At 49.5% G+C, this 27,717-nt stretch overlaps 1 protein-coding gene across 4 annotated transcripts in view; it reads right to left on the reverse strand.

Moving 5' to 3' along the window:
- Positions 1–27,717, reverse strand: part of LOC140415761 (transcription factor HIVEP3-like) — a 624,924-nt gene that overhangs the window by 153,751 nt on the left and 443,456 nt on the right. Inside the window, exon 1 of one of the 4 annotated variants that reach the window (XM_072501084.1) lies at positions 15,370–15,479. The exons of the other annotated variants lie outside the window; for them this stretch is intronic. The gene's annotated coding sequence lies outside the window, so the exon portion shown is untranslated. Of the gene's footprint in view, positions 1–15,369; positions 15,480–27,717 lie in introns of those variants that run through there. 4 annotated transcript variants of the gene reach the window in all.

Genomic DNA, 27,717 nt, shown 5'->3' on the forward strand with positions numbered 1-27,717 from the left:
AGTGTATATAAGGTCGGTGAGGTATCTCAATTACTCAGTGTATATAAGCTCAGCGGGGTATCTCAATTACCCAGTGTATATAAGGTCGGCGAGGTACCTCAATTACCCAGTGTACATAGAACATTGAACATAGAACGATACAGCGCAGTACAGGCCCTTCGGCCCACGATGTTGCACCGAAACAAAAGCCATCTAACCTACACTATGCCATTATCATCCATATGTTTATCCAATAAACTTTTAAATGCCCTCAATGTTGGCGAGTTCACTACTGTTGCAGGTAGAGCATTCCACGGCCTCACCACTCTTTGCGTAAAGAACCTACCTCTGACCTCTGTCCTATATCTATTACCCCTCAGTTTAAAGCTATGTCCCCTCGTGCCAGCCATTTCCATCCGCGGGAGAAGGCTCTCACTGTCCACCCTATCTAACCCCCTGATCATTTTGTATGCCTCTATTAAGTCTCCTCTTAACCTTCTTCTCTCCAAAGAAAACAACCTCAAGTCCATCAGCATTTCCTCATAAGATTTTCCCTCCATACCAGGCAACATCCTGGTAAATCTCCTCTGCACCCGCTCCAAAGCCTCCACGTCCTTCCTATAATGCGGTGACCAGAACTGTACGCAATACTCCAAATGCGGCCGTACCAGAGTTTTGTACAGCTGCAACATGACCTCCTGACCCTGGAACTCAATCCCTCTACCAATAAAGGCCAACACGCCATAGGCCTTCTTCACAACCCTATCAACCTGGGTGGCAACTTTCAGGGATCTATGTACATGGACACCTAGATCCCTCTGCTCATCCACACTTCCAAGAACTTTACCATTAGCCAAATATTCCGCATTCCTGTTATTCCTTCCAAAGTGAATCACCTCACACTTCTCTACATTAAACTCCATTTGCCACCTCTCAGCCCAGCTCTGCAGCTTATCTATGTCTCTCTGTAACCTGCTACATCCTTCCTCACTGTCGACAACACCACCGACTTTAGTGTCGTCTGCAAATTTACTCACCCACCCTTCTGCTCCTTCCTCTAGGTCATTGATAAAAATGACAAACAGCAACGGCCCCAGAACAGATCCTTGTGGTACGCCACTTGTAACTGAACTCCATTCTGAACATTTCCCATCAACCACCACCCTCTAAATCACCCTCAATCCCAGTGTACATAAGGTCGGCGAGGTACCTCAATTACCCAGTGTATATACGGTCTGCGGGGTATCTCAATTACCCAGTGTATATAAGGTCGGCGGGTATCTCAATTACCCAGTGTATATAAGGTCGGCGAGGTACCTCAATTACCCAGTGTATATAAGGTCGGCGAGGTACCTCAATTACCCAGTGTATATAAGGTCGGCGAGGTACCTCAATTACCCATTGTATATAAGGTCGGCGGGTATCTCAATTACCCAGTGTACATATCGTTGGCGAGGTACCTCAATTACCCAGTGTACATAAGATCGGCGAGGTACCTCAATTACCCAGTGTATATATGGTTGGCGAGGTACCTCAATTACCCAGTGTAGATAAGGTCGGCCGGTAAGGCACTGACCAATCAGGTACCCGGTAGGGGTCTCCCGGGAAGTATATATACACCGTTTGTAAATAAAACTTTGTTCTTACTATTACTCAATGTGGACTTCCGTGTCCTTATTAAATAGGGACTGAATATCACTTCTTTCCCTGTGCCTTTTTGATTGTTGCTACTTGTCTGCACAAGAAATGAAACAACAACTGAAATTTCTATGATGGCTAAACCAAACTTTGTTGGCCAAAATAGAAGCTATCATTATAGTTTGAAACCAGAACCGCTCTGCTTCTCCGCAAACAGTCGGGTCTTCACGAGTTTGTGAATTAAAGAAAAACGTCCACACGGAAAAACACAAGCACTGCCACCTTGACAGAGTGGAAACGAGCATCACTCCTCCTCCAGCATCTCCCCTGCAGGGCTTTGGTTAACAGCTTGAAAAGCCCGCAAGGAAAGATGTGACACTGAACAAAATACAAGAGGAGAATGAGTACAGAAAAAGTGGAGTGAATACATTCAATAGTTGCTTGGTGAGGAAATTGTAATAAAAAGGGTAAAGTTGAAGTGCCATGGGGAATAGAGTGGCAGGAATGTTAGGAGGGGTGGTGGAGGGGTGGGACTAACTGACAGTTGTCAGCTGTGTCTCATTGAGTAGCATGCTTGCATCTTGAATCAAATGGTCATGGGGTCAAGTCGCATTCCAGGAACATACTTTAGGCTGACACTCCCTATGCACGCCCGAGGGACGCTGCTCTGTCAGACCTGCTGTCTTTCGGGCAAGGCGTTTAACCTAAGTTGTATCTGTCCTTTCAGCTGGGAGTAAATGATCCCATGGCAACATTTTAAGAAACCAGGGGAGTTCTTCCCGGTGTTCTGGTCCCAGTTCTCTCTCCTCTCCTCTCCTCCCAACCACCAAAAGAAAAGTTGGTCTTGTGATTGCGATAATAATATTTAGGGATCTTGCGATGTAAAATTAGCTGTCACATTTTCTACATAAAAGAGTGCCAAAACCTTGAGGTACTCCATTGGCTGTAATGTACTTTGTGACGCCCTGAGGTTGTGAGAGGTGGTGTACAAAAGCAATCTTTAAAGCTGCATGAGCCTGGGGATTTATTTCAGTGTTGGGTATTAATTACAATGTAAAGAGAAGGGCTCTAGCCAGCCTGGGATGTGGTTGGAAAACAAACAGCATCCTATCACTGTCTCTCTCCTGCCTGACGGACCCAATGGCTCGATCACCCCTCCCCAACCTTGGCTCACATTTGTTCTGATTACACAAACCCCACCTGAGATCAGTTAGAGACACCAAACAACAACAGCTGCACGTCATGGGAGTATTTTTCCAGACCTGTGAGTTACTCAATGCTACATCTCTGCCACACAACCCCTCATTTAGAGTGGGGAGCTCACTTACTGCACCTTCACTAGACGATAGTAAGAGACTGCAGAGAAAGATCACAAACATAATCCAGTTTTGATTAGTGCCCTTCCAAGTTAAACCCCAACCAACCTTCCACCCCCATTCAGTAATGACTCAAGCTGTGATATGTGTCCCCCATCTCGCTGAAAGGTGCTTACTTACGCTAAAAAGCAAAGTCACCATAGTCCCAGATGACTGCTTTTCCCTTTGAGGGATTTAACCTCAGGCGAGGTTGAGAAGGCAAGACCTTCATGAACAACCTCAGCCGGTACAGGAATTGAACCCATGCTGTTGGCCTCACTCTGCATCACGAACCAGCTGTCTAGCCAAGTGAACTAAACTGGCCGCACTCCTGCCTTTGATTTGAAGGATATTGTACATGACCAAGACCATTCAACTCAGCTCCTGTTAAAATACATCAGGGGCGAAATTCTCCAGTATCGGCGCAATGTCCGCCGACCGGTGCCAAAAACGGCGCAAATCAGTCCGGCATCGCGCCGCCCCAAAGGTGCGGTTACCTCTGCACCTTGGGGGGCCGAGCCCTAACCTTGAGAGGCTAGGCCCGCGCCGGACTGATTTCCGCCCCGCCAGCTGCCGGAAATGGCCTTTGGTGCTCCGCCAGCTGGCGCAGAAATGACATTGCCGGGCGGCGCATGTGCGGGAGCGTTAGCGGCCGCTGACGGCATTCCAGCGCATGCGCTGTGGAGGGAGTCTCTTCCGCCTCCGCCATGATGGAGACCGTGGCGAAGGCGGAAGGAAAAGAGTGCCCCCACGGCACAAGCCCGCCCGCGGATCGGTGGGCCCCGATCGTGGGCCAGGCCACCCTGGGTGCACCCCCCGGGGCCAGATCACCCCGTGCCCCCCCCAGGACCCCGGAGCCCGCCCACGCCGCCTTGTCCCGCCGGTAAGTTAGGTGGTTCAATCAACGCAGGCGGGACAGGCATTCTAGCAGCGGGACTTCGGCCCATCCGGGCCGGAGAATCGCGGGGGGGGCCCGCCAACCGACGCGGTGCGATTCCCGCCCCCGCCGAATCTCCGGTGCCGGAGAATTCGGCAACCGGCGGGGGCGGGATTCACGCCCGGCCACGGCGATTCTCCGACCCGGCGGGGGGTCGGAGAATCTCGCCCCAGGTTCTCAGCGAATAACTAATGATGAAAGTCTGTGCCAAGTCGAATGATACTCTAGCACCTAAAGCTTAGAGCAGCCAGTTCTTATGGGACATGGACAGGATTGTGTCCCCATCCAAAGTTAAATGTGGTGGCACGGACATGACCCAAGGACACGTCAGTGATACAGTGGACAGCATAGAATTGGCCTGAGCAAAACTACCCTTTATCTCTGTGCATCATAAAGACGTGCATTCATATAGCACCTTCCACAATGTCAGGATGTCGCTGTACCACTTTAGAATCATAGAATCATTACAGTGCAGAAGGAGGCCATTTGGCCCATCGAGTCTGCACTGGCACTCTGGGGAAAAAAACTACCTAGGCCCACTACCTCACTCTATCCCTTTAATCCCACTTAACCTTTGGACACTAAGAGGCAATTTAGCATGGCCAATCCACCTCACATGCACATCTTTGGACTGTGGGGGGAAGCTTAAGCACCCGGAGGAAACCCACGAAGACACGGGGAGAACGTGCAAACTGCACACAGTCACCCAAGACCGGAATCGAATTTGGGTCCCTGGTGCTGTGAGGCAGCAGTGCCAACCACTGTGCCACCGTGCCGCCCAAGGAAGGGACTTTCCAACCTAGGAAGTATTTTTTGAAGTGTAGTCACTGTTCTGATGTGGGAACATGAGGCAGTTGTTTAGTGCCCAGTGAAGCTACAACAGGCAGCAATATGATAATGACCAGATCATTGGTTTTTCGTGATGCTGGCTGGCCAGCATATTGGGGAGAAATCACCAGTTCTTCTGTTTGGTAGCATCACGGATTCATTTACATCAGCCTGACACTTAGAGCACGATTTTACAGCCACACTGCGCCTGAAAAGCAGCTTGCCGTGGCGCAGCATGGCCGTTAAAAGCTGGGAGACCCCACTCCCAGAATCTACCTGGCTCGCAATGCCTCCCGAGATGTAACGCAATCTCGCAAGACATTGCGATGTGAATTGCACACATTGTGGTTGGGATCACTTTTTAGCAAAGCTGCATATTAAAGCAAGACAGCTAGTTTCACTTTAATGTACAGATTCCCGAGATACCCAAAGCGTGGGATCTATCCTCTTTGCCTTGGAGACCTCGGGTGAGCGTTGGTCCGTACTGGTCTCCTCAAATGGGGACCAGATGGAACGGCGCTCGTGGGGGTCTCCCAGGGAATTGGAGTCCCCCAGGTGCAGGCTTTTTGGGCAGGATGGCACCCTGGCTCTGCTGGTGCCACCCTGACACCTCAGGCCTAGCACCCTGGCAGTGGCACCTGGGTGCCAGCCTGGCACTACCTAGCTGTCATTGTCAGTTGACGGGGCACTGCCAGGGTGCCAGGTTGGCACTGCCAAGGTGCCATGCTGGCTTTTTTTGCATGGGTGTGATTGGGCTGGGTGTTGCCCTGTGTGGGTGGAGGGTGCAAGGGGAGGGGTGGAGACCCTCCCACAGTGCGTTGGGGCTGGGGGGAGGGTGGTGGTTGCTTCGGGCATCCCAACCTCTCGCTAAACTGAGGAGTTCCTGCGAGCGGAGCTCCTCAGTGTACAATACAGGGCTATGTGCGGCCTCGGCCGCATGTTCCCCGTTGAGGCCTCTTATCAAACACTTGCGTTTTATAGCCTCATGTTTCTTGGCGCTGTGGGCGCCTGGAAAAATGTGGCTAAATAAGCTCACTATAGGACTTTGTTCTCATTTAGTGAAATTGTGCGCTTAACGTCTCATCCAACAGTGGACATCTCCTACAGTGCAGCACTGCCCAAGAGCTTCTGACTCATCAGCGAGAGTGCTACCCACTGAGGCATGGCTGACACATGGGCTCATCATGGGTGACTTGAAGTTTTTTTCATGTATGATGAAAGCCTGCTTCTGCATAAGGATGGTTTCTGCTTTGGGCTCTACCAGGGAGTGCAGGCTGGGATACTGAGGCTCCTGTCTACTACATTTCCTGCCACGCGACCCTGACCTGCACTGACTGCTTCTCACTCAGAATTGTCCTGTGTCAGAATCTGTTTTTGTGACTTCAAATAAATAATTCAGCTGTTTTCACTGCCCTTCTGGTTGTTGGGTCGGGAATATTTGCGCAAGCGCACAGCCTCAAACAGTGTGCGGGACAGAGTTGAGCAAGGAGAAAAATACACTTAAAAACAAACAGAACAATTTAGAATAGGTTTACTGCAGCTTAACCAAGATAAAGTCAGGAGTTCAAACTGGGGTGTCATTTATTTTCCATTCAGATGCATGTGTTTGGTTGTCATTAATGGACTGTCTGCTTTCCACCTTTAGTTTAAAAGCGAAGGATTCACCTGCTGCTTTATTCTTCCAACGCTGAATCTAAGATGTTACGCTCTACAGTCTATAAATATTGCTGATGGCATCACAACAAATGTGGTAACCCATTTAGAAAAGGCATTTATCCACCACTTGGATTTTTAAAGCACCTTAAATGGAACAAAATGACCAAGTATCCTCAAATTTCTAAGGTGTGTTAGCAAACAAAATTTGACACTGAGCCACAAGAGGATGTGAGGGCTGGTGACCATAGGTTTTTTATGAATATTCTAAAGGAGGAGCGAGTGGTGGCAAGCTGGTGAGATGTAGGGAGGGAATTCCACAGCTTAGCGCTCAGGACAACTGAGGGATCGGGGGTGCACAAGGGACCTGAATTGGAGGAGCACACAGGACGGAAAGGTTTGTCGGGCTGGAGGAGGTTCCAAAAATCAGACGGAAGAGGCAATGGAGTGACTTCAACACAAGGATGGGAATTGTTAAATCGAGGTATTTCTGGACTAATATTCCAACATCTGGGGCTGGTTTAGCACAGTGGGCTAAACCGCTGGCTTGTAATGCAGGACAAGGCAGCAGCGTGGGTTCAATTCCCGTACTGGCCTCCCCGAACAGGCGAGTACGACTAGGGGCTTTTCACAGTAACTTCACTGAAGCCTACTTGTGACACTAAGTGATTATTATTATTATTATTACTATTAACTGAGATTTGGGGCGGTATTTACCGGCTGTTCACATCGGCGCATGGGTTTCCAGGCGACGAGGTGTGCTGTCAACGGGAAATCCGTTGATAACGCCGGGACCGCCTCCGCCGCTGAAAAACACGGGGCGGGGTGGGGTCGAAATCCTGCCCACTGTCAAAGAGTTACACAACCTGACGACTACTCAGTGGCAAAATGCAGACCATTAACATCTGCTAGTCAGGAAATGCTGGATCTCTGCAACAAATTGATTGATGTGCTTTGGAAAGGGAAAAAAAAGTGTCTGGATTGACCTGGCCTTCTACTGAGGGCCTCCAGCAAAAATATTAATCTATTGCTTGAGGTACAATCCCGATACTTTTAACTCTCTTATATTAGCCAATGGTGACCTTGTCAACATCCTCTTCTTACTTCAGCCCTGACAATGGAATACGTTAGGAGCGTGAGAAAACTACCCGGCTGATTCTAGCGGACACTGCTTTGGTGATCTTGAATGTTTGGTGTTCCCCAGGTGAGCATGACAGGCAGTGGAGACACCTCCAGACCTCGTCCATTGTTACTTTGGAACCAGATTTCTAGAATCATAGAATCATCAGTGTAGAAGGAGGCCATTCGGTCCATCAAGTCTGCACTGGCCCTTGGAAAATGCACACTACTTATGCCTACACCTCCACCCTATCCGTGTAACCCAGTTACCCCATCTAACCTTTTGGACACTAAGGGGCAATTTAGCATGGCCAATCCACCAAACCTACACATCTTTGGACAGTGGGAGGAAACTGGAGCACCCGGAGGAAACCCACGCAGACACGGGGAGAAAATGGAAACACCATACAGACAGTCACCGAGGCCGGAATTCAACCCAGGACTCTGGAGCTGTGAGGCAGCAGTGCTAACCACTGTACCACCGTGCCGCCCCTTTCTTTTAATCAGAGCGAGATACACCAGGGGATGTCTAGTATTCTGATTTACCTGCCAGTGGGAAGCTACTGGTCTGATTCTGGCCAACATGATGAATTAGCTGGACTAGAACTAATCTTCAGTGGCACTATAAATGGGAGCAGCGATCGAGAAACAAGAGAAGGCCATTCAATCCCTTGAGCCTATCCAGTCAATTAGATCATTGCTAATTTTCAGCTTAACCACATTTCCCCGGTTTCGTTTCACATCCCTTGGAATCCTTGATTAACAAAAATCCATCAATCTCAGTTTGAAAAATTCCAACTGACCCTCGGCTTCAACAGCTTTTCATGGGAAATTCCGGATTTTCACTAACTCGTGTGTGAGGAAGTGTTTCCTGAAATCACCCCTGAATGGCCTCGCTCCAAATCTAAGGTTATGCCCCTGTGTTTTTGGACTCCGTCCCATCACCAAAGGAAATAGTTTCTACTTTATCAAGTCCTTTAATCATTTTAAGCATCTCAATTAAAAAACCTCAAAATCTTCTATACTCAAGGGAATACAAACCTAGTCGACATCCCCTACTTTGTCACTGTGGTATCTCTCTCCTCCCCGCCTTCTGCCCTCAGACAACCTTTCTACAATGAAGTTGTATCATAGAAAATAGGAAACCCTGAGCTATTAACAAAGTCAACAGTGCAGTGAGAATCTGTTGCAATCTTTCAGGAAGGCTGCAAGGCTAAATGGGGCTGAAAAATTAAGTGCTAACTTTTCAACATGTGCCATCGTTAAAAAAAATGTCACGGCAGAAATTAAGAACCATCCTGAGTGCTGCCGTTACTAAATCTGCCGCCTGCAGGAGCTCAGACTTGTCACTGTCTCATCTCAAGCTCAAATCTCATTTTTTGGGGCTGAGTTGAGGCCTTGGGGCAATTCGTTCTTTTCATGGCGAGGTCATCTGGGGGGGTGGGGTGAGAGAACTGGCTCTGGAGGAATTCCTCAGCGCATTGCACAAGTAAGTGGGCTTTCTGCCAGAATGACCAGGGAGCAGTTACTGATGTAATCCACGGAGATTCCACAGACAGGAACATCCCACTAGCTCACTCGGAAAGAAAACAGAGGCACTGAGAAAGCAAGGGGTGGAAGAGAGTGCAATTCAGACACGCACTGGCAAAAAAAACTGTGGTTTCACAACTCGATATCGGGCAACACCCAGTTATTATAGCCAAGGCAAGATACAACTTTACAGTTGCTTTAAAAAAAGGATTTTGACAGGAACCTTTCGCAATCCTGCTGCTTTCCTAGAAGGCGGCAGGACGCTTGTATTGTTGCTGTAACAAGAAGTTACAAACAGTGTTCCAGTGCTAATCATGTCTCTTCATGCATCGAAAATTTACTGACTATAGCGAGCTCGACTGAACTATTGACCCACACTCATACAAATATGTTAGAATGCCACAAACCAAAAGCTGAGACTATAGACAATCCTGTACACTCAACCCTGTACCATTCCTGCCATTGAATATGCCAATGGCTCACTCCATACACTATCCGAAGAATGCATTCCATTCTAATCTTTTCTTGCCAATATCCATCATTCAAACGTTTGATTACAAGGCCTTTTTCTTATGGCCCATTTTTAATTGGTCGCTCCATCATTCCCTGCCCTCCCTTGCGGGTGACTACTAGATTTCCTACAAGGAATTTTGCCAGATGATCTGTTGCTGCTCAAAGTCAGGATTTTCCCCTTGAAACAGCAATGTTTTACCCAAGCAATCAAGAGCTCACATCATGACCTTCATGTGAGGTTATGGTCAAGGCTTGTTATGATTCTCCCTGGCTGTGTGTCGCCTATTTATTTCGCTGCACAGTCCCTTTATGACTGTCGCATGTTTATGTATCTTAAACGGACCACTGCTTGTGCACAACCAGCTTTTCTCCTAGTGCATCACCTTCTGGTTCGCTGCATGGCTGCACATCCATGTAACTTAGAGCGAACCATTGTTGGGGTCAGCTGAACCAGAGTTGAGCCTTACTGGAAATATCTTTCTTCATGTGTGGGCAGAGACTGTAATAATCGCCAGCACGTCAACCCACCCCAAAACTCTCTTGTTTCCCCTTCCTTAAACATCAAACCTTTCTCAACTGCCCTGCAGTTGGTGTTCATATCTTAGCTGCTTAGGCTCCCATTCTGGAATTCCCTCCCAAGATGCTTCACTTCTAATAGCTCCTTCTTTGGCTAGTTGTCAAGTTGCATCACTATGAAGAAATTTGGGGCTTTCTTTGATCTTGACAAATTTAATACAAATGATTCGGCTTCAGGTCTGAATCATGCCTGCAAATCCGTAAGGTGAGGTGGGGGAGGCACCTCCATCTGAAACATTGTATGAGAAATAGAGCACACGGGTAGGGTTGCCAAACCTCCAGGGTTGTCCAGGAGGCTGCAGGAATTAATAATTAATCTCCAGGACATCGCAGTGAGCAACACCCAGGGAGGAAAAAGTCACAAGGGAATTATAAAATCTGTTGATAATATTTTTTTAAACTTTCTTTGAATGTTTTTAATTTATTAGATATAAACATTTGGAGACTTGTTAAAAGGTCGGTAAGACTGACAGTCCAACATTAGTCATTCGGGCAATTAAGAGACTGATGATCTTCCAATTAGCAATTCAATTGGCGGAGCTTTGTGAAGATGGACATACTGGGGAACCAATGGCAGGTGCATGGCAATAATTGGAACTAGGAGGTCATGTGAGGAAACTTCCAAGAGTATGTACAGTCACAGTTGGCAAACTACATCAGGGCTGGGGGGTAGGGTTTCATCGGTGGGAGGAGTAGCAATGAACTTTGCATATGTTTTTCTTGGCCATTTTCTCCTCTTACCTCTGTCTTCTGAAAGGGATGACTCTTTATTGGGCCACTGCTCTACAAGTACAAGGCACCACCGTGTGTCGCGCCCTAATGCACATTACTCACATACTGCAAGTTCTGACAGCATTGGCCAGGTATTTAAACCTTAGTGAGCCCAGTCCTGTTCTCATTCAACCTCCATGGCTGGAACTCCAGAGTGGAGGATAGTTAGGGATGGAAGCCTAGAACTTGGAATTACATTTGCTTAGAGGCAGATGGAGGAGAGATGTGGGGAACTAGGTTGGGGGGGGGAGTGGAGGACACACTCAGACCAAGTGGGTCAATCCCGACCCAGTTGAGAGCAGCTAACTCAAGGCAGGCCCAGGAATCAACCTTTGGACCCTCCAGTCTCTATGGGTTCATTGTATAAGCTTGCTCAGCTGATGAGAAGACCCCTTGTGCAATTTTAGGAAACACAAACTCATGTGTAAACGTACGTATGGGTACGTACTGATTGCACTGTAGAGTTTACTTGGACAAGAGTCGGTATCGGCTGAAGGCAGGCTCTTACGGTTGAAAACCCTGCTGAGACTCAGTCTCAAAGCTCATCCATTAAGATTGGATATGCAGCTCAGATAAGGGCAAGATGCTGTCTCCTTGTGACACCCAGGTCCCAAGAATGGATGTTAATTTAAAAAAAAGGGGCGGGTTTCTCCGTCCTGCCGCTCCCATTTTCTGGTGTGGCACGCACACGCCAGCAGTGGGACTCTCCGTCACGGCAGCCAGTCAATGGGGTTTCCCATTGTGCACACCCCACGCCGTCGGGAAATCTATGAGTGCGCTGACGGCGAAACAGAGGAACCTGCCGATGGAGAATCCAGCCCAAGGTGTTCCTGTATTTACTGATTCACAAGGAGAGGTTTAGATGTTCTTTTTTATTAGGGTCTCTTCTTGTTTGTCCTTTGATATGGAAAAAGATAGCCGGAATATTAATACATTCTTTTTCAATAATTTCTCTGGTGACTGAGGAAACCGATCTTTATTCGGAATATGTAATTGCAGATGGAACTGCGGGAGCCTAACGTACTGGGTTTGTGGATCTTGATTCTTTCAGCGAGACTTCCTCAGTTCAAGATTGTATTCAGCATCCGCGATGTGACAGGAGCCTCAAAGTAAGAGGTGTCTCAGTGGATGGTTTCTCACCCTGAGCAAGTTGTCCCCTCCCACTGGCAAGCTCCGAGGTCGGGTAAGCAACAGCATCAGAAAGAGGCTTAACGAGGGAGACCTTCTGACATTGCTAGATTGACAACAGAGAACAGCCCTACATGTGACATCATCCGCATTCGCAACTGTCAGAGTGAGGTAGAAAACTGGCGTGAACGCCATCTCTTACTTGTCTCTTTCTTAAAACTGCAATTGTTGTCCTTAAAGTGTGACAGTTTTTCCTTTCTTGACAAGTTTTTTTCTATTTTTGCAACTGCTGCCAATCCTTCTCCCTTGGCACTCCTGTAACTTGCTCACAGCTACCTCAGACAATAGGAACTGAAAGCCCTCAGCTATGCCAGACCAGCATAATTTCCTAATTATTGAATTGAATCCTCTTGTGGTGTTTTGGCTGGCTGGCAAAAATAAAGATCCCCTAAAACATTCCTGGTGGTTAAAATTCACCCCACAGAACCAATACTGTACTGCCCAGCTCAATATAATTCCACAGGGCAGCTTGCAGTATGGTTCCTGAATGAACTGCAAGAGTTACAGCACCCGCAGAGAACAGATGTTATTTGCTGTCAAGAGTAACAGAGAGTGGAAAACATTGCCCTTACACCCATTTCATATACATGCAGACACTGGCTTGCATTCTCCCATCTGGGATTAACTCCCATGGTGGGGGCGAGAACGTACAGTGTTTTCCGCTGTGGAGGCCAGCAGGAAAACATGGCAAATCTTCCTGCTCCGACCTTGTCAATGATGCAACCGGGTGTTTTCCACTGTATCCCATGGGGTGGGGTGAGGCGGGGGTGGGGGAGGGGGGGGGGGGGGGGCGTGCAGTGTTCAGGCCTGATGGCGCCTAGTCCGCCACCTTATCCGAGTGCCATATTGAAAAGGCATCTGACATCACTGACCCACGAGTGAAGAAAGAAGGTGGACCATCTGAAAATGAAGGTGAACCTCCGGAGAAAGCAGGTTGATCTCCAGGAACATTCTGAGTCTGGAAGTTGAATTCCCACCAGGAAACCAAATCTGGAAGCTCCACCTGTGGACGCACCCCTGCCCCCTCTAACCCCCCCCCCACTGCTGTGGTGTTCCGGGGCGGGTTTGGCGGCCTTCAACCTAAACACTGGAGGCAACCCCCAGCATTGTTCAGGTGAATCCTGACATCTGAACGCTACGCTATTCCAAACATTTTTGCGCTGCACCACGGAGAATAGTGCTTGGGCCTAGCGGGATGCGGGTTCGTGCCTGCCCCCAGCGGATTTCCTGGTTCACTATTGGAAGCAGCAAGGGAAGGTGCTGTGGGAAAGTCACACTGGCATAAAACCGATTTTTGGGCCTCCCGTCGAATTCTCCATCTTGGCCACAATTGGACCCACTTACAGGGGCTTGGGAGGATTCCACCGATGAAGATCTATGCACACATGTAAACATGTACATACACAAATACATGCACATACAGAGACATTGGAAAAGGGGCAAAATATATTTACAAGGCTGAGGCCAGTCCAAAGAAGTTATCAGGATCACAAAAGATTAAACAAGCTTGGGGCATTTTTCTCTGGAAAAGGTAAGGCTGACAGGAAAACTGATGGAGGTCTTTGAGACCATGAAAGGGTTTGGTCGGTTAGAATTGGAGAAAGTGTTTTCATTTTTGGGGGGGGGTGGGGGAGAGCAGAATAAGGGAGCATTAATACGAGATTGTCATTGATAAATCCAGTCAGGAATTCAGGAGAAGCGTCTTTACCCAGAGAGTGACTACAAGGAATGTGCTACCTGAGGTTGAAGTGAATAGATGTATTTAAGGGGAAGCTAACTAAACACATGAGCGAGGCATAGAAGATTACACTGATAAGGTTAAAGAAAGGTGGGAGGAAATTCATGTGGAGCATAAATGGTAGCTTAGATCAGTTCGCTGAAAGGCTTACTTCTGTGTTGTAGACTTAATGCAACATATATATGTCCGTAAGTACATTATATTGTTACACACACACACATTCAAATAACGCTGCGACTAACTGATTTTCACACACAGAAAACCCGTCCAGACTCTGCACAACTCTATGCAAATATGCATTTGCATTTCATGAACCGGAACACACAGATGTGAAGAATTGAAAAAAAGGAAATGTTAATTTACCAAGCCTTTTTATTCTTGCTCGCTAAAATTTCCTGTCCCACACCCTGGTCCAGAGCAACCCCCTTCCACCCCCAGCAGCAACATCCCACCCTCAAACATTCCTGGAAAGACTCACGATATTGAATCTTGTTTGTATAATTGGGGTATTGTAGATTTGCTCAGGGAATCAGACACAAGGGTTTTGTGAACTTAACGTGAAATAAAACAGCTGGTGGGAAAACACCCAAGGCACTTTGAAAGGTTAGTGCCGGAAACCCAGAACTTTCGCTTAAAAGCATATGCTGACTTGGGGCGGGGGGGGGTTAATTTTTTTTAAATTACATTGAAAGCAACAAAATTCCATTAAAAAATAGAACCAAATGAAGCACGTAGGCCAAAATAACTGAAGCAGAATCAAACTCAGAAATTCCAAAGTATAATGAGATAGTTACAGAATCAGACAGCATGTCAGCCTATTGTAACCCAGCAATAATGGTTAATATTCCACAGCCTTCACAATATGAAGTATAGAAAGAAATAGAATGGGGCTGAACTGTGAACAAGTTGACACAAGTGTTAAAAAACCATTGTTCTTTTATAACCCCAGATCATTCATATTTGCCCTCCATTGATTATTTAAAAAGTCATGCTCTTTATTCAAAGACATTGTGGTTTTAAAACGTGGAACCGCCGACACACTCATTGTACAGAGTACCCATTCTGCTCTGACATTTGTCATGTTCAAAGCTCCTCACAGCTTTAACGGGAAGAAATTTCAGCCCAGGAAGAAAAGCCTTCCAGCTCCTAAGCAACGAATGTTAAGGAAACACTGAGAAGTTTATTCAGCTGGGAGGCAGCTTTGCCTGCAAGTCAAATGAGAAAATTGCACATTAACTACCAGTTTTACTACTTACAGGAACAGGCTGAAATAGAGATCTGTTCTCAATGCGGAAACAGTTGTGTTAATGTTTACACACCGTCACGCTTCTACAGTACTTTAGAGCAGATTTTAATGCATTGATCTCGGGTCTAACTGACTGTCACGGTGCATTCACATCATGACATTTACACATGAGGGAGAAAGAGAGAGAGAGAGAGAGAAAGAAATAGAACAGATAAAACTGCCTTGCAGTCTGACCCACCCACCCACTGGTCACTGAAGTGAAGTAATTCAACGGCGAAAAAAAGACAAGTTGTTGTACCTGTGTGTGTGCGGTGTGGCTGTCCTCTGGGAGGAATCATCCTGAATCCCCCCCTACTCTGCTATCTCGATTCTGTCTTTGCAGCTCTGCACGGTACAGCAGTCCATGAGGTAGAAACATGACAACAAGATACTGACACGGTTTGATAGTAAAGTTACTTCACTGAACCTTATTTGGTCTGTGATGTAAGAGGAAGCTCTGCAGTCAGTGCTGCCTACTTTTTCCATTCACTACAACATTTCCTGTTGTCATTATTCTCTTCACTGCAACCCAATTATTACAGGGAGGGAATCCTTGTGCCCTTTGCCTTGTGCTGATTTAAAGTCTGAACAACCATGGAATGCTTTTTAAAAAAATCTGCAGCTGGCTTGGAAAACTCAGCAAACTTCCTGCCCTGAAGAAAAACTGACGAAGTAAAGAAAATTCAGTTTTGGGGTGGGGCAAGATTAGTTGCTGTTCAACCGACTTAACTCCAGGGGTCACAGTTCACAAGCAACAAATCACTGCAAATACGGGCGCGATTCTCCGGCCTCGTTGCGCTCTCACTCGAGCGAACGAGGCCGGTGAATAGCAGGAGAGGCCGAAAACGAGGACCGCGCCAGGCGCCAAGCAGTTTGCGATGCAACCACCCACTCCCGTAGGGGAAATCGGGACCTCACTGTAGCGTGCTGAGAAACCAATTGTCACTACTTAAGCCCTATGTTCATAAAATTAACGGGAGCCACTCCAGATCCAACAGTCTCCCGTGATTCATTGGTCTCTCCAGCAGGTGTTCACGCTGGCCCTGATTAGTACTTCTTTTTAAAAACGTGAACCTGGCGGAAGGGTTTCTGTGAGGAGCCAAGGAGGTGAGTAATCATCTTAGCTCGCAGGCGAAGAGCCCGGGGGCGCTGGGCTTGCCGTCCCAGTGCTCAGCAGAGTGGGGGACCCTCCACAGGGGTGGGCTGCTATGGGAGCGTGGGGGGAGGCTCTGGGGGTGCAACTGGGGGGCTACCGTACAGGGCACAACTATGACAACCCCCGGATCGTGTGTACCCATTACGGGGACAACCCTGCCGGTCTGCCCCACTGACCACCCATAACCCCCACCGACTGCCGAGGCCTCTCGCCGTGCGTCTGAGGTTATTGCTAAAAGGGAATTGGCAATCATACAATTTACAATGCAGAAGGAGGCCATTCGACCCATCGGGTCTGCACCAGCTCTTGGAAAGAGCACCTTACTTAAGCCCACGCCTTCACCCTATCCTGTAACCCAGTAACCCCATATAACCTTTAAGACACTAAGGTACAATTTAGAATGGCCAATCCACCTAACCTGCACAACTGTGGACTGTGAGAGGAAACCGGAGCACCCGGAGGAAACCCATGCAGACAGGAGGAGAAAGTGCAAACTCCACACAGACAGTCACCTGAGGCTGGAGTTGAACCCAGCTCCCTGGGGTAATGAGGCAGCAGTGCTAACCACTGTGCCAGTATGCCACCCAATTGTGGTTAAGTGAACACTTCACACAAGCCAAGTGGATCCCTGTGGGTGGGCGGGACATGTAGCCTGTGGGAGTCATTGCCTAGCATCCCAATCAGACTGTGTTGCCTGGACACTGTGCATGAACACTGTGGGAGGCAACAAAGCATGCAGCAGCACGGGGATGGGACACAGCATCTGGGACGTGTCCATGGCCGGAGAGTGGGTGAGTGCCATGGGGAGGGGCCCAGCGCCCAGTCCAGGTGGCGTTATGAGCAGGTATCCGGGGTACAGGGTCTGGGGCCCAGTGAGGAGGAACCCTACTGCCGAGTGTGCATGGGCAAGGTATTCCAGCTATGGGGGGAGGGGGGGATCAATGGGGGAATGGAGGGCCCCATGGTGAAAGCCACTGTTTCTGTCAGTCTAATACCCTCTCCCAATGCCGCACAGATATTGAACTCCATGGCAATGATTTTGGACCCAGAACTTGCCCTAGTGATGTCGGGCAGCCAGACGCCGGAGACGGCAGCAGCAGCAGCGTCTGCAGATGCTCGTGACAGCGGCCCATGTGCTGGACCCCGCCCCACACCCTGAAGACCAGTCTGCCCACCAGGTCAGGGAGGGAACCAGAGGAGGAGACCCACGACAGCCCAGGGTGTACAGGTGTCGCTGGTCATTCAAATAGATGAAGGACAGCGCAACTCTGCCTCAACAAGGAAACGGTGCGGCACCTGTGCCATGTCCTCACAGACTTGGCACCACATGGAGGAGGAGGACACCCGCTCCCGGTGGCCGTCAAGGTCACTGCAGCTCTGAACTTTTGTGCCTCAGGATCATTCCAGGGCTTGAGTGGGGACCTGTGTGGCATCTCACATGCCACAGCCCACCGGTGTGGTCAGGCTTCTGGGACCCTGTTTGCCCGGGTGGAAAACTACATCATCTTTGACATGAACCAAGCCCAGCAAGATGCCCCGGCAGCAGGCTTCTCCGTCACTGAGATGCCCCAGGTCCAGGAGGTAATAGATGCCACACATGTTGCCCTGCGCTCACCGGGCCATCTGGGAGAGCCCTATGTTAACAGAAAGGAGTTCCACTCCCTGAACATCTAACTCGTGTGCGACCACCAGATGAGGATCATGCAGGTGTGTGCAAGCTTCACGGGGAGTGTGCACGGGGAGTGCTACGCCCTGGGGCAGTCGGCCATCCCTGGCCTCTTCGAGGAGCACCCCAGGATGGGCGGCTGACTCCTGGGGTATAAGGTGTATCCGCTGAGGACCAAGCTAATGACGCCAGTATGGAGGACGGAGACCAAAGTGTGCCCACCCGGGCTGTCATTGAGCGGTGCTTCAGACTCAAGTTGCAATTCCGACCGTTCCAATGGTTGCACTCCAGTCCACCGCCCGGAGGGTCGTCCTCTTTGTGGAGGTCTGCTGTGCACTCCACAAACTCACACAGCAGCAGGGCGACGGGCTGGAGGTTGTGACCACCTCCGCGGATGAGGATGAGGAGACAGTGCTGGACCAGCAGGGGCTGGAGGACTCAGCCCAGGGAGGAACCGCAGAACCAGCCGGAGGCTGCAGGACAGGTGGCAGTGGCGAGGGTCTGGCAAGCTCAAAGGGCCAGGGAGGTCCTCATGCTTGCCTGATTAACTTAGGATGTGGCCCCCTCCCCCGGTGCCCCCAGTGATCCTCGATGTGCTTTGCCCTCCGAGCTCTACCATTACATCTAGGTGTGTCCCCAGGATGCACATCAGAGCTGGAGGCAGCCAGCTGCTTCCCACAGCTTTCGATGCATCTGGTGGGCAACTTCTGGGAGTTCTGGGGCAGGAGGGCCCTTGCGGAAGGGCTTCTGTGGGAAGCTGAGGAGGTGAGTAGCCATCTTTGCTCACAGGCAAAGAGACTGGGGGTGCTGTGCTTGCTGCCCCTGTGCTTGGTGGGGGATGAGAGACCCTCGGCTGGGGTTAGGGGGACCCTCCTCAGGGTTGGGCCGCCATGGGAGGTTGGGGTAGGTGCTGAGGGGGCAACCGCTTGCTGTACCACCATACCAACTCCTGGATCATGTGTACCCATTCCGGGGGCAGCCCTTGTCCCTGTCCATCTGCTCCCGGACCACCCATAGCCCCCACCAACTGTTAAGGCCTCTGGCCGTTCAGCTGAAGGCTATTGCTGATAGGGAATTGGCAATCATGGTTAAGTGAGCACTTCACACAACCCAAGTGGATTCCTGTGGGTGGGCGGGCCATGTAGAATGTTGAAGTCATTGCCTGGCATCCCAACCAGACCGTGATGCCTGGACAGTATATCTGAACACTGTGGGAGGCAACACCACACACGCAGCAGCCAACATCCAAACACCCAGGAAATGGGACACAGCTTCAGGGGACATGTCCACATCTGGAGGGTGGTTGAGTGCCATGGGAAGGGGTACTGCACCCGGTCCGGTTGATGTTGTGAGCGGGTGTCTGGGGTACAGGGTCTGGTGCAGCTGCCTGGAGTGTGAGGAGGGCGTTCCTGGTAGGGTGGTGAGGGCGGGGGAGGGGGGGGGATCAATGGGGGAATGGAGAGTCCCGGGGTGGGTGCCATCACTGTTTGTCAGTCTAACACCCTCTCCCAATGCCTTACAGATATTGAACACTATGGCATGGAGGTTGGATGCAAAAGTTGCTCTCATGGTGCTGGTGCTACGCGATGTGCCCAGATACCGGAGAAGGCGGCAGCAGCAGCGTCCGCAGATGCTCGAGGCAGCGGCCCATTTGCCGGATCCCGCCCCAGACCCTGAGGACTCGGCCGCCCATCAGGCTAGGGAGGGACCCAGAGGGGGAGTCCCGCGACGGCCCAGGGTGTATTGGCGCCGCTGGTCATTCAAAGAACAAATTCGAACAAATGACGGTCAGCACATGCTGCAGGAGGCTCCGCCTCAACAAGGAGACGGTGCAGCACCTGTGCCATATCCTCATGGACGTGGCATCATATGGGGGAGGAGGACACGCGCTCCCGGTGACCATCAAGGTCACTACAGCCCTGAACATTTATGCCACGAGATCATTCGAGGTTTCGAGTGGGGACCTATGTGATGTCTCACAGGCCACAGCCCACAGGTGCATCCGGCTGGTCACGAATGCCCTGTATGTCCTGGCTGAAGACTACATCGTTTGTGACATGGATCAGGCTCAACAAGATGCCCGGGTAGCAGGTTTCTCCGCCATCACTGGGGTGCCCCTTGGCCAGGGAGCCATAGATGCCACGCATGTTGCCCTGCGCTCACCTGGCCATCTGGGGGTGCCCAATGTTAACCAAAAGGGGTTCCACTCGCTCAACATACAGCTCGTGTGCGACTACCACATGGAGATCATGCACGTGTGCCCGCTTCCCGGGGAGTGTGCATGACAGCTACATCCTGGGGCAGTCGGTCATCCCAGCCCTCTTCGAGGAGCACCCAAAATGGGCGGGCTGGCTCTTGGGGATAAGGGATATCCGCTGAGGACCTGGCTAATGACGCCAATACGGAGGCCGGGGACCAAAATGGAGACCCAGTACAACGAGGCCCATGCAGTCACCTGGGCTGTCATTAAGCAGTGCATCCGACTCCTCAAGATGCCGTCTGATGCCTCAACCGCTCCAGTGGTGCACTCCAGTACACCGCCCGGAGGGTCGCCCGCTTCGTTGTGGTCTGCTGTGTCCTCCATAACCTCAGACAGCAGTGGGGCGACAAACTCGAGCTTGGTGACGTGGAATATGTTGCCAGCTCAGAGGAGGGGGAGGGTGTATGGGGACGAGGATGACGAGGAGGTGTCGGACCAGCATGGGCTGGAAGATGAGGCCGGGGAGGTATCTGAGGCTGAGCCTGAGGCTGCAGGACAGGCGGCAGCGGCGAGGGTCCGGCAAGCCAGGAGGTCCCGGGAGGCCTCATCCTTGCCAAATTCACTTAGCACGTGGTCTGATCCATTGTCACATCCTTACCTACCCACCACCCTCATTTCCCACCCTCCCAGGGTATGTGTCACATCGCTCCAGGGTGCTGGGACTGTGTCGGCACCGTCAGCGGGTCAGTGTCGAGGACAGGGGGGTGATGATACCCACTGAGAAATGAAAGCCGATGTTCCTCAATCTATGCCAAACCCTGGCCTGTCTGTTGAGTGCCCGCTGACAGCCATCACCTGCACGTGGTGATGCATTGTGGAAGAAAGTGACAGAAGCTTCCCACAGGGTGTATATTGTTCAATATATGTTCCCACCCTCCCAATGGTGCAGCCTCCCCTCACCCCACCCCACACTCTCACCACCCACCCCTCATCCCCTACCTACCCCCCCCCCCCTCCCCTGGTGCCCTCAGTGATGCTCAATTGGCTTTGCCCTCCAAGCTCTACCACCACGTCTAAGTGTCTCCCCAGGATGTACATCTGAGGTGGAGGCAGCCAGCTGCTTACCTCGTCCCATGGCCATCGATGTCGGTGGCGGGCATCCTCTGGGAGCTCTGGGGATTGAAGGGGGAGAGGGGTGGAGATAGGGTTGGGATGGAGGGAGAGTTTGGGGTCGCCTGTAGGCACTCCCTTGGGGGGGATGGGGGAGTGGGACATTGGTGTCTACTCACTCGTGCAGCCCAATGTAGGTCGTTGGCCTTTTTCCGACACTGGGGGTCAGTCCTCCTGGTCACACTCCCTGAGCTGACAGCTGCCGCCACCTCATCCCAGGCAGCACTGGCTGCCTTGTGGCACAACCTCCAGGACCCTCGGGGGAACAGGACATCCCTCCTGGCCTCTACCCCATTCAGGAGCCTCCCCAGGTCAGTGTCTCCGAATCTTGAGGCCGGTCTCCTGGGTCCCATTGTTGCGAGCTGGCTGGGTTTGGCTGACCAAGTGCAGCTTAAGTGCTGCTCAACCTTATTAGCGGGGGGGACTGGCCAGCACGGTCCCAGCGAATCAGCTGGCGAGCCAGCACTTGGGCTTGGAAGCCCGTGAGGCCTCGTTAAGTGGACCAATTAACATTGAATAGCGTTGCTGGCCTCGCTGGGCCGAGCACCGGGAAACTCGTGGCAATTCCCGCTCACTTAGCACACTTAGAAATTTTGCTGGAGAACCGTGCACCTAGAGTCAACTATTCCAATATTCTTCCTGACATCCCCCATTTGTTTAAGCTTCTACAAAACTGTGCTGCCCACAATCTAAATTGCACCAAGTCCCTTCATTCTCTGAGCCCGCTGATTTGCATTGGTTTCAAGTCCACCGGTGTCTCCATTTTAAAGGTCGCTTTGGTGTTTTCAACCCTCCCCCCAACACACACACATGGCCTCACCCGCTCCCAATCTCTGCAACCTCCTCCAGTCCCACACCCTTCCGAGTTACCTGTGCTCTTCGAATTCTGGCCTCTTTAAGCATTTCTGATTTTAATTCCTCCACCATTGGCACCGTGTTTTCAGCTGCCTAGGCCCTCGGTTCCTAGCTTCTCAAATCCAGTCTGCTTTGCTTTCCTCCTTTAAGAAACTCCTGAAAAATGATTTCTTGGTCGCCTGCCCTCTCTTTCTGCCTCTGTGCCAAATTCTGTTTGATAATACTCCTGTGAGACATCTTGGCATTTTAGAGGTGCTATATAAGATGTGTTAAAGGTGCTATATAAATGCAGGTTATTGCTGTTGAAATGCGTCAGGTGAAAGCAAACAAACGCTAAGCAGAGGTGAGAGATGAGACGGGGGCAGTGACTGAAATTGTAGCCATGAATGTGCAGGACTTTATGGAATCTGTTACAAAGGAGGGTCAAAGGTGGGGGAAGGGGATGGGGTGAAGCTGCTTAAGGGGACACAATGACAGAAATGTTAGCAAATTGGGAATGTGTGAACTACTGTGTGGGACATGGAGTGTGGATAATTATTTGTGTAGTGCGGAACTTTGGAGGACGGTTAACAGAGAGTGATAGCTTTCATAGAATTTACAGTGCAGAAGCAGGCCATTCGGCCCATCGAGCCTGCACCGGCTCTTGGAAAGAGCATCCTACCCAAGGTCTACAACTCCACCCTATCCCCATAACCCAGTAACCCCACCTAACACTAAGGGCAATTTTGGACACTAAGGGCAATTTATCATGGACAATCCACCTAACCTGCACATCTTTGGACAGTGGGAGGAAACCGGAGCACCCAGAGGAAACCCACGCAGACACAAAGAACAAAGAACAAAGAAATGTACAGCACAGGAACAGGCCCTTCGGCCCTCCAAGCCTGTGCCGACCATGCTGCCCGACTAAACTACAATCTTCTACACTTCCTGGGTCCGTATCCCTCTATTCCCATCCTATTCATGAATTTGTCAAGATGCCCCTTAAGTGCCACTATCGTCCCAGCTTCCACCACCTCCTCTGGTAGCGTGTTCCAGGCACCCACTACCCTCTGCGTAAAAAACTTGCCTCGTACATCTACTCTAAACCTTGCCCCTCTCACCTTAAACCTATGCCCCCTAGTAATTGACTCCTCTACCCCGGGGAAAAGCCTCTGACTATCCACTCTGTCTATGTCCCTCATAATTTTGTAGACCTCTATCAGGTCGCCCCTCAACCTCCTTCGTTCCAGTGAGAACAAACCGAGTTTATTCAACCGCTCCTCATAGCTAATGCCCTCCATACCAGGCAACATTCTGGTAAATCTCTTCTGCACCCTCTCTAAAGCCTCCACATCCTTCTGGTAGTGTGGCGACCAGAATTGAACACTATACTCCAAGTGTGGCCTAACTAAGGTTCTATACAGCTGCAACATGACTTGCCAATTCTTATACTCAATGCCCCGGCCAATAAAGGCAAGCATGCCGTATGCCTTCTTGACTACCTTCTCCACCATTGTTGCCCCTTTCAGTGACCTGTGGACCTGTACTCCTAGATCTCTTTGACTTTCAATACTCTTGAGGGTTCTACCATTCACTGTATATTCCCTACCTGCATTAGACCTTCCAAAATGCATTACCTCACATTTGTCCGGATTAAACTCCATCTGCCATCTCTCCGCCCAAGTCTCCAAACAATCTAAATCCTGCTGTATCCTCTGACAGTCCTCATCGCTATCCGCAATTCCACCAACCTTTGTCGTCTGCAAACTTACTAATCAGACCAGTTACATTTTCCTCCAAATCATTTATATATACTATAAACAGCAAAGGTCCCAGCGCTGATCCCTGTGGAATACCACTGGTCACAGCCCTCCAATTAGAAAAGCATCCTTCCATTGCTACTCTCTGCCTTCTATGACCTAGCCAGTTCTGTATCCACCTTGCCAGCTCACCCCTGATCCCGTGTGACTTCACCTTTTGTACTAGTCTACCATGAGGGACCTTGTCAAAGGCATTACTGAAGTCCATATAGACAACATCCACTGCCCTACCTGCATCAATCATCTTTGTGACCTCCTCGAAAAACTCTATCAAGTTAGTGAGACACGACCTCCCCTTCACAAAACCATGCTGCCTCTCACTAATACGTCCATTTGCTTCCAAATGGGAGTAGATCCTGTCTCGAAGAATTCTCTCCAGTAGTTTCCCTACCACTGAAGTGAGTCTCACTGGCCTGTAGTTCCCTGGATTATCCTTGCTACCCTTCTTAAACAGAGGAACAACATTGGCTATTCTCCAGTCCTCCGGGACATCACCTGAAGACAGTGAGGATCCAAAGATTTCTGTCAAAGCCTCAGCAATTTCCTCTCCAGCCTCCTTCAGTATTCTGGGGTAGATCCCATCAGACCCTGGGGACTTATCTACCTTAATATTTTTTAAGACACCCAACACCTCTTCTTTTTGGATCTCAATGTGACCCAGGCTATCTACACACCCTTCTCCAGACTCAACATCTACCAATTTCTTCTCTTTCGTGAATACTGATGCAAAAACTGACACGGGGAGGATGTGCAGACTCCGCACAGACAGTGACTCAAGCCGGAATCGAACCTGGGACCCTGGAGCTGTGAAGCAATTGTGCTAACCACAATGCTACCGTGCTGCCTGTGATAGTAGATAAAACTGCAGCTGACCAAGTTGCAGACTCACTGTCCACCACCCAACTCACCCCCGATGTGTTTTTTCCGTTGAGTTCTTTGATTGTTACGGAAAGCTGTTTTTGCTCAGAATGAGCAACCACACATTGAACCCGGATCCCAAAAGGAATTGGGGAAACAATTGCTGTGAAGAAACAGGACATTACCTAATGTACAATTACCAGGCATCATCTCCAAACAAGTCACTCTGTTTGCTCTTTGTGTTCTCAAAGTCAAATAAATGGCAACGTGAATGGTGGCATCATAAGAATTGGATACTGGATACATCAGGCTGAGATCTCCCACAGTCAGCACCTACACTGAGCATGAGCGGTGCAATGTGTCTCAAAGCAGGCAGTGGCTCAATGGGCGCTTTCTTGTCACACTTTCTTCGCTTGAGCAAGTTGCTACCACTTGTGGATGCTGGGAATGCACTCTGATTCAGAGGTGCTGTTAAATGGTCTTTCCATCTCCACTGTGAATTCTGCACCAAAGATCTCCTTTGAGATTTGCTTTTGACTCGCACCCCATAGCCTGACCATCATATCCATGCTTTTCTATACCATTTTATGGGTTGCACTGTAGAAACTCACCAAAGCCTACATTGACAACATTAGCAGCCACGCTCAGGAAGCAAGTCAAGAGCAGAATCCTCATTGGAATTCAATGGGAGGAAAATGCATTGTATTGGCTTGCATGTTACAACCACCCCGCCCTCCCACCCCCACCCCGCTGCCCCCTAATCCGTATCTCCTTCCCATTCAAGTAAAAGTCCCTAGAACAGCAAAGCAATGGAGTAGGTGCAATGTCATCTCAAGCTCGAGGGGGGAAGAGTAAGAATACACTTCCCAGTGAGTCAATTTGTAAAGAATTGGGGCTCTCGGAACCTCAGGTGAGACAGGAATGGAGGTGAGAAATGCTGCAGAGGGATGGGTAAGTGTTGAAAGAGGATTGTAAATCTGAAACGCAGCTCAGAATCACAGTACACAATATACAGCTCATTCTAAATGAGATTATGGAGCTGGATTGGAGTGGAAGGATGGGCGATGGTCTGGTGAAGAGAAAAACAGGTTGGCTATTTTCAGGAACAAGCTTGAGTTTAGCAAAGGGTGTCACGTGAAAAATCTCACATTGGAAATATTTCATGAAAACATATCGTGTTGATGAGTTCCGACTGATAAGCGCCTAAAAATATTCATTGCTGCAGACTAATATGTTTATAAGATGCAAGGTCTGAAGTGTTTAGCCAATCCTTTTCCATTCAATTGCTGAGCACTTACACCGAATCATGTCAAAAATGACTCATTAACATCACAACAAAGATGTAAAAGGAGACAGAGCTGTTTCCGTCTCTTTTTTGCTCCCTGTCATGGAGTCAACCTCCACTTAAAGGGAGTAAACTTACTGACTAATGAAATCTCACCAAATGTGCTGCCTGTTATCAATTTCCTTAAACCACTTCCGACACAGCAAAGCGGGAGAAAACATATGTACAACCACTTGCCCTGGTTCCCTAGGGCTTAACCAACAATAAGCAAGTTTAATTTTGGGAATAATGAACAAGTGTCTAAAATAAAGACCCATCCTTAAATGTTGGTCAGCGAGAGGAGTGGTAGAGAGTCCAATACTTCTGGAGGGAAGTACGCGATCATTCTGTGCACATTTTAGGTGACACACTTTACAGCTCTTGCCGTTTGATTTCATGAAGGTGAACAGGGTTAAGGAAAAAAAGTGCAAGATTATGGTCTCTGAGTCAGAAGTTGAAGTCCAATTCAGAGACTTGTCTAGGCTGACATCCCAGTGCAGCACTGAGGATGGGCCAATTTCAGATGAGAATTGAGGTCCCTCTTAGGAGAACATTAAATATCTTATAGCATTAATTAAGGCAGTGTTTTCCAAACTTTGTTCCCGGGGATCTAATTTTACTAATCAGCCAACCTTCGGGACCCATGCCTGTCGTGTTATTCACCCTGGGGTAACACGGACTGCAACAGGATGCAGATAAACTGTAAAGCATACACCAAACGTAGGCGTTGGTTCAATACGATTTATTGAACTTCTGTAACAATTCACACAGCTGGCTGTGCGTTGACACTCTACTACTCTAAGTGTACTAACTCTAACTTGCTAGACCAGGCTAGCTCTGATCCACGTGTAGAAGGTGTTGAATGATTTGTACACCCTGTCACTACAGTTGTCACCAGTGGAAAGAGGTGGAGTGCTGGTGCCTCATGTGTTTTATAGTTGGAACCCCCATCTTGTGTTCTGTCTGGTGATTGGTTGTGTTTTGTCCTGTATGTTGATTGGCTAACCTGGGTGTCTGTCCCTGCCTGTTTTTACCTCATGATGTGCATGGGTGCATATTATGACATCCCCCCTTTTAAAAAAAAAAAATTGTCGGTTGCTTAGAGCATAAACAACATATTTACAGATAGAACTATTTACAGCAAATGGCGAGTGAATACATGTGTACATGCAAGGTATCTAGCGGCAGATACAGAACAATATGTACAAAGGAAATATTTATAAGTCCCATCTCTGGAGCTGGTGTCGGATCCTTGTCGACCGCCTGAACGGTGGAGGTGGGGACGACGGCGCTTGACAGGCAGGATTGCAGCCAGATTGGTGGCCTCGTGGAGCGAGGTGTCTGGAAAAGGCATAATGACAGCTGGGAACGTGAGATCCGGTGGTGGGCAGGCAAGTTTGCGTAGTGCCCTTCTGTTGCCCCTGACAATGGATCCATCAGCCATGCGAACCATGAACGACCTGTCGAACAACAACAGCTGGAGCTGACCAGCCTCCGCCAGGTAACTTGATGCGAACAGCATCTTCCGGAGATAGCACAGGCAAATCAGTAGCATGAGCATCATATGTCAGCTTTT

This window comes from Scyliorhinus torazame, chromosome 1, assembly GCF_047496885.1.
Source record: "Scyliorhinus torazame isolate Kashiwa2021f chromosome 1, sScyTor2.1, whole genome shotgun sequence".
In the NCBI taxonomy this organism is placed as follows: Eukaryota; Metazoa; Chordata; class Chondrichthyes; order Carcharhiniformes; family Scyliorhinidae; genus Scyliorhinus; species Scyliorhinus torazame.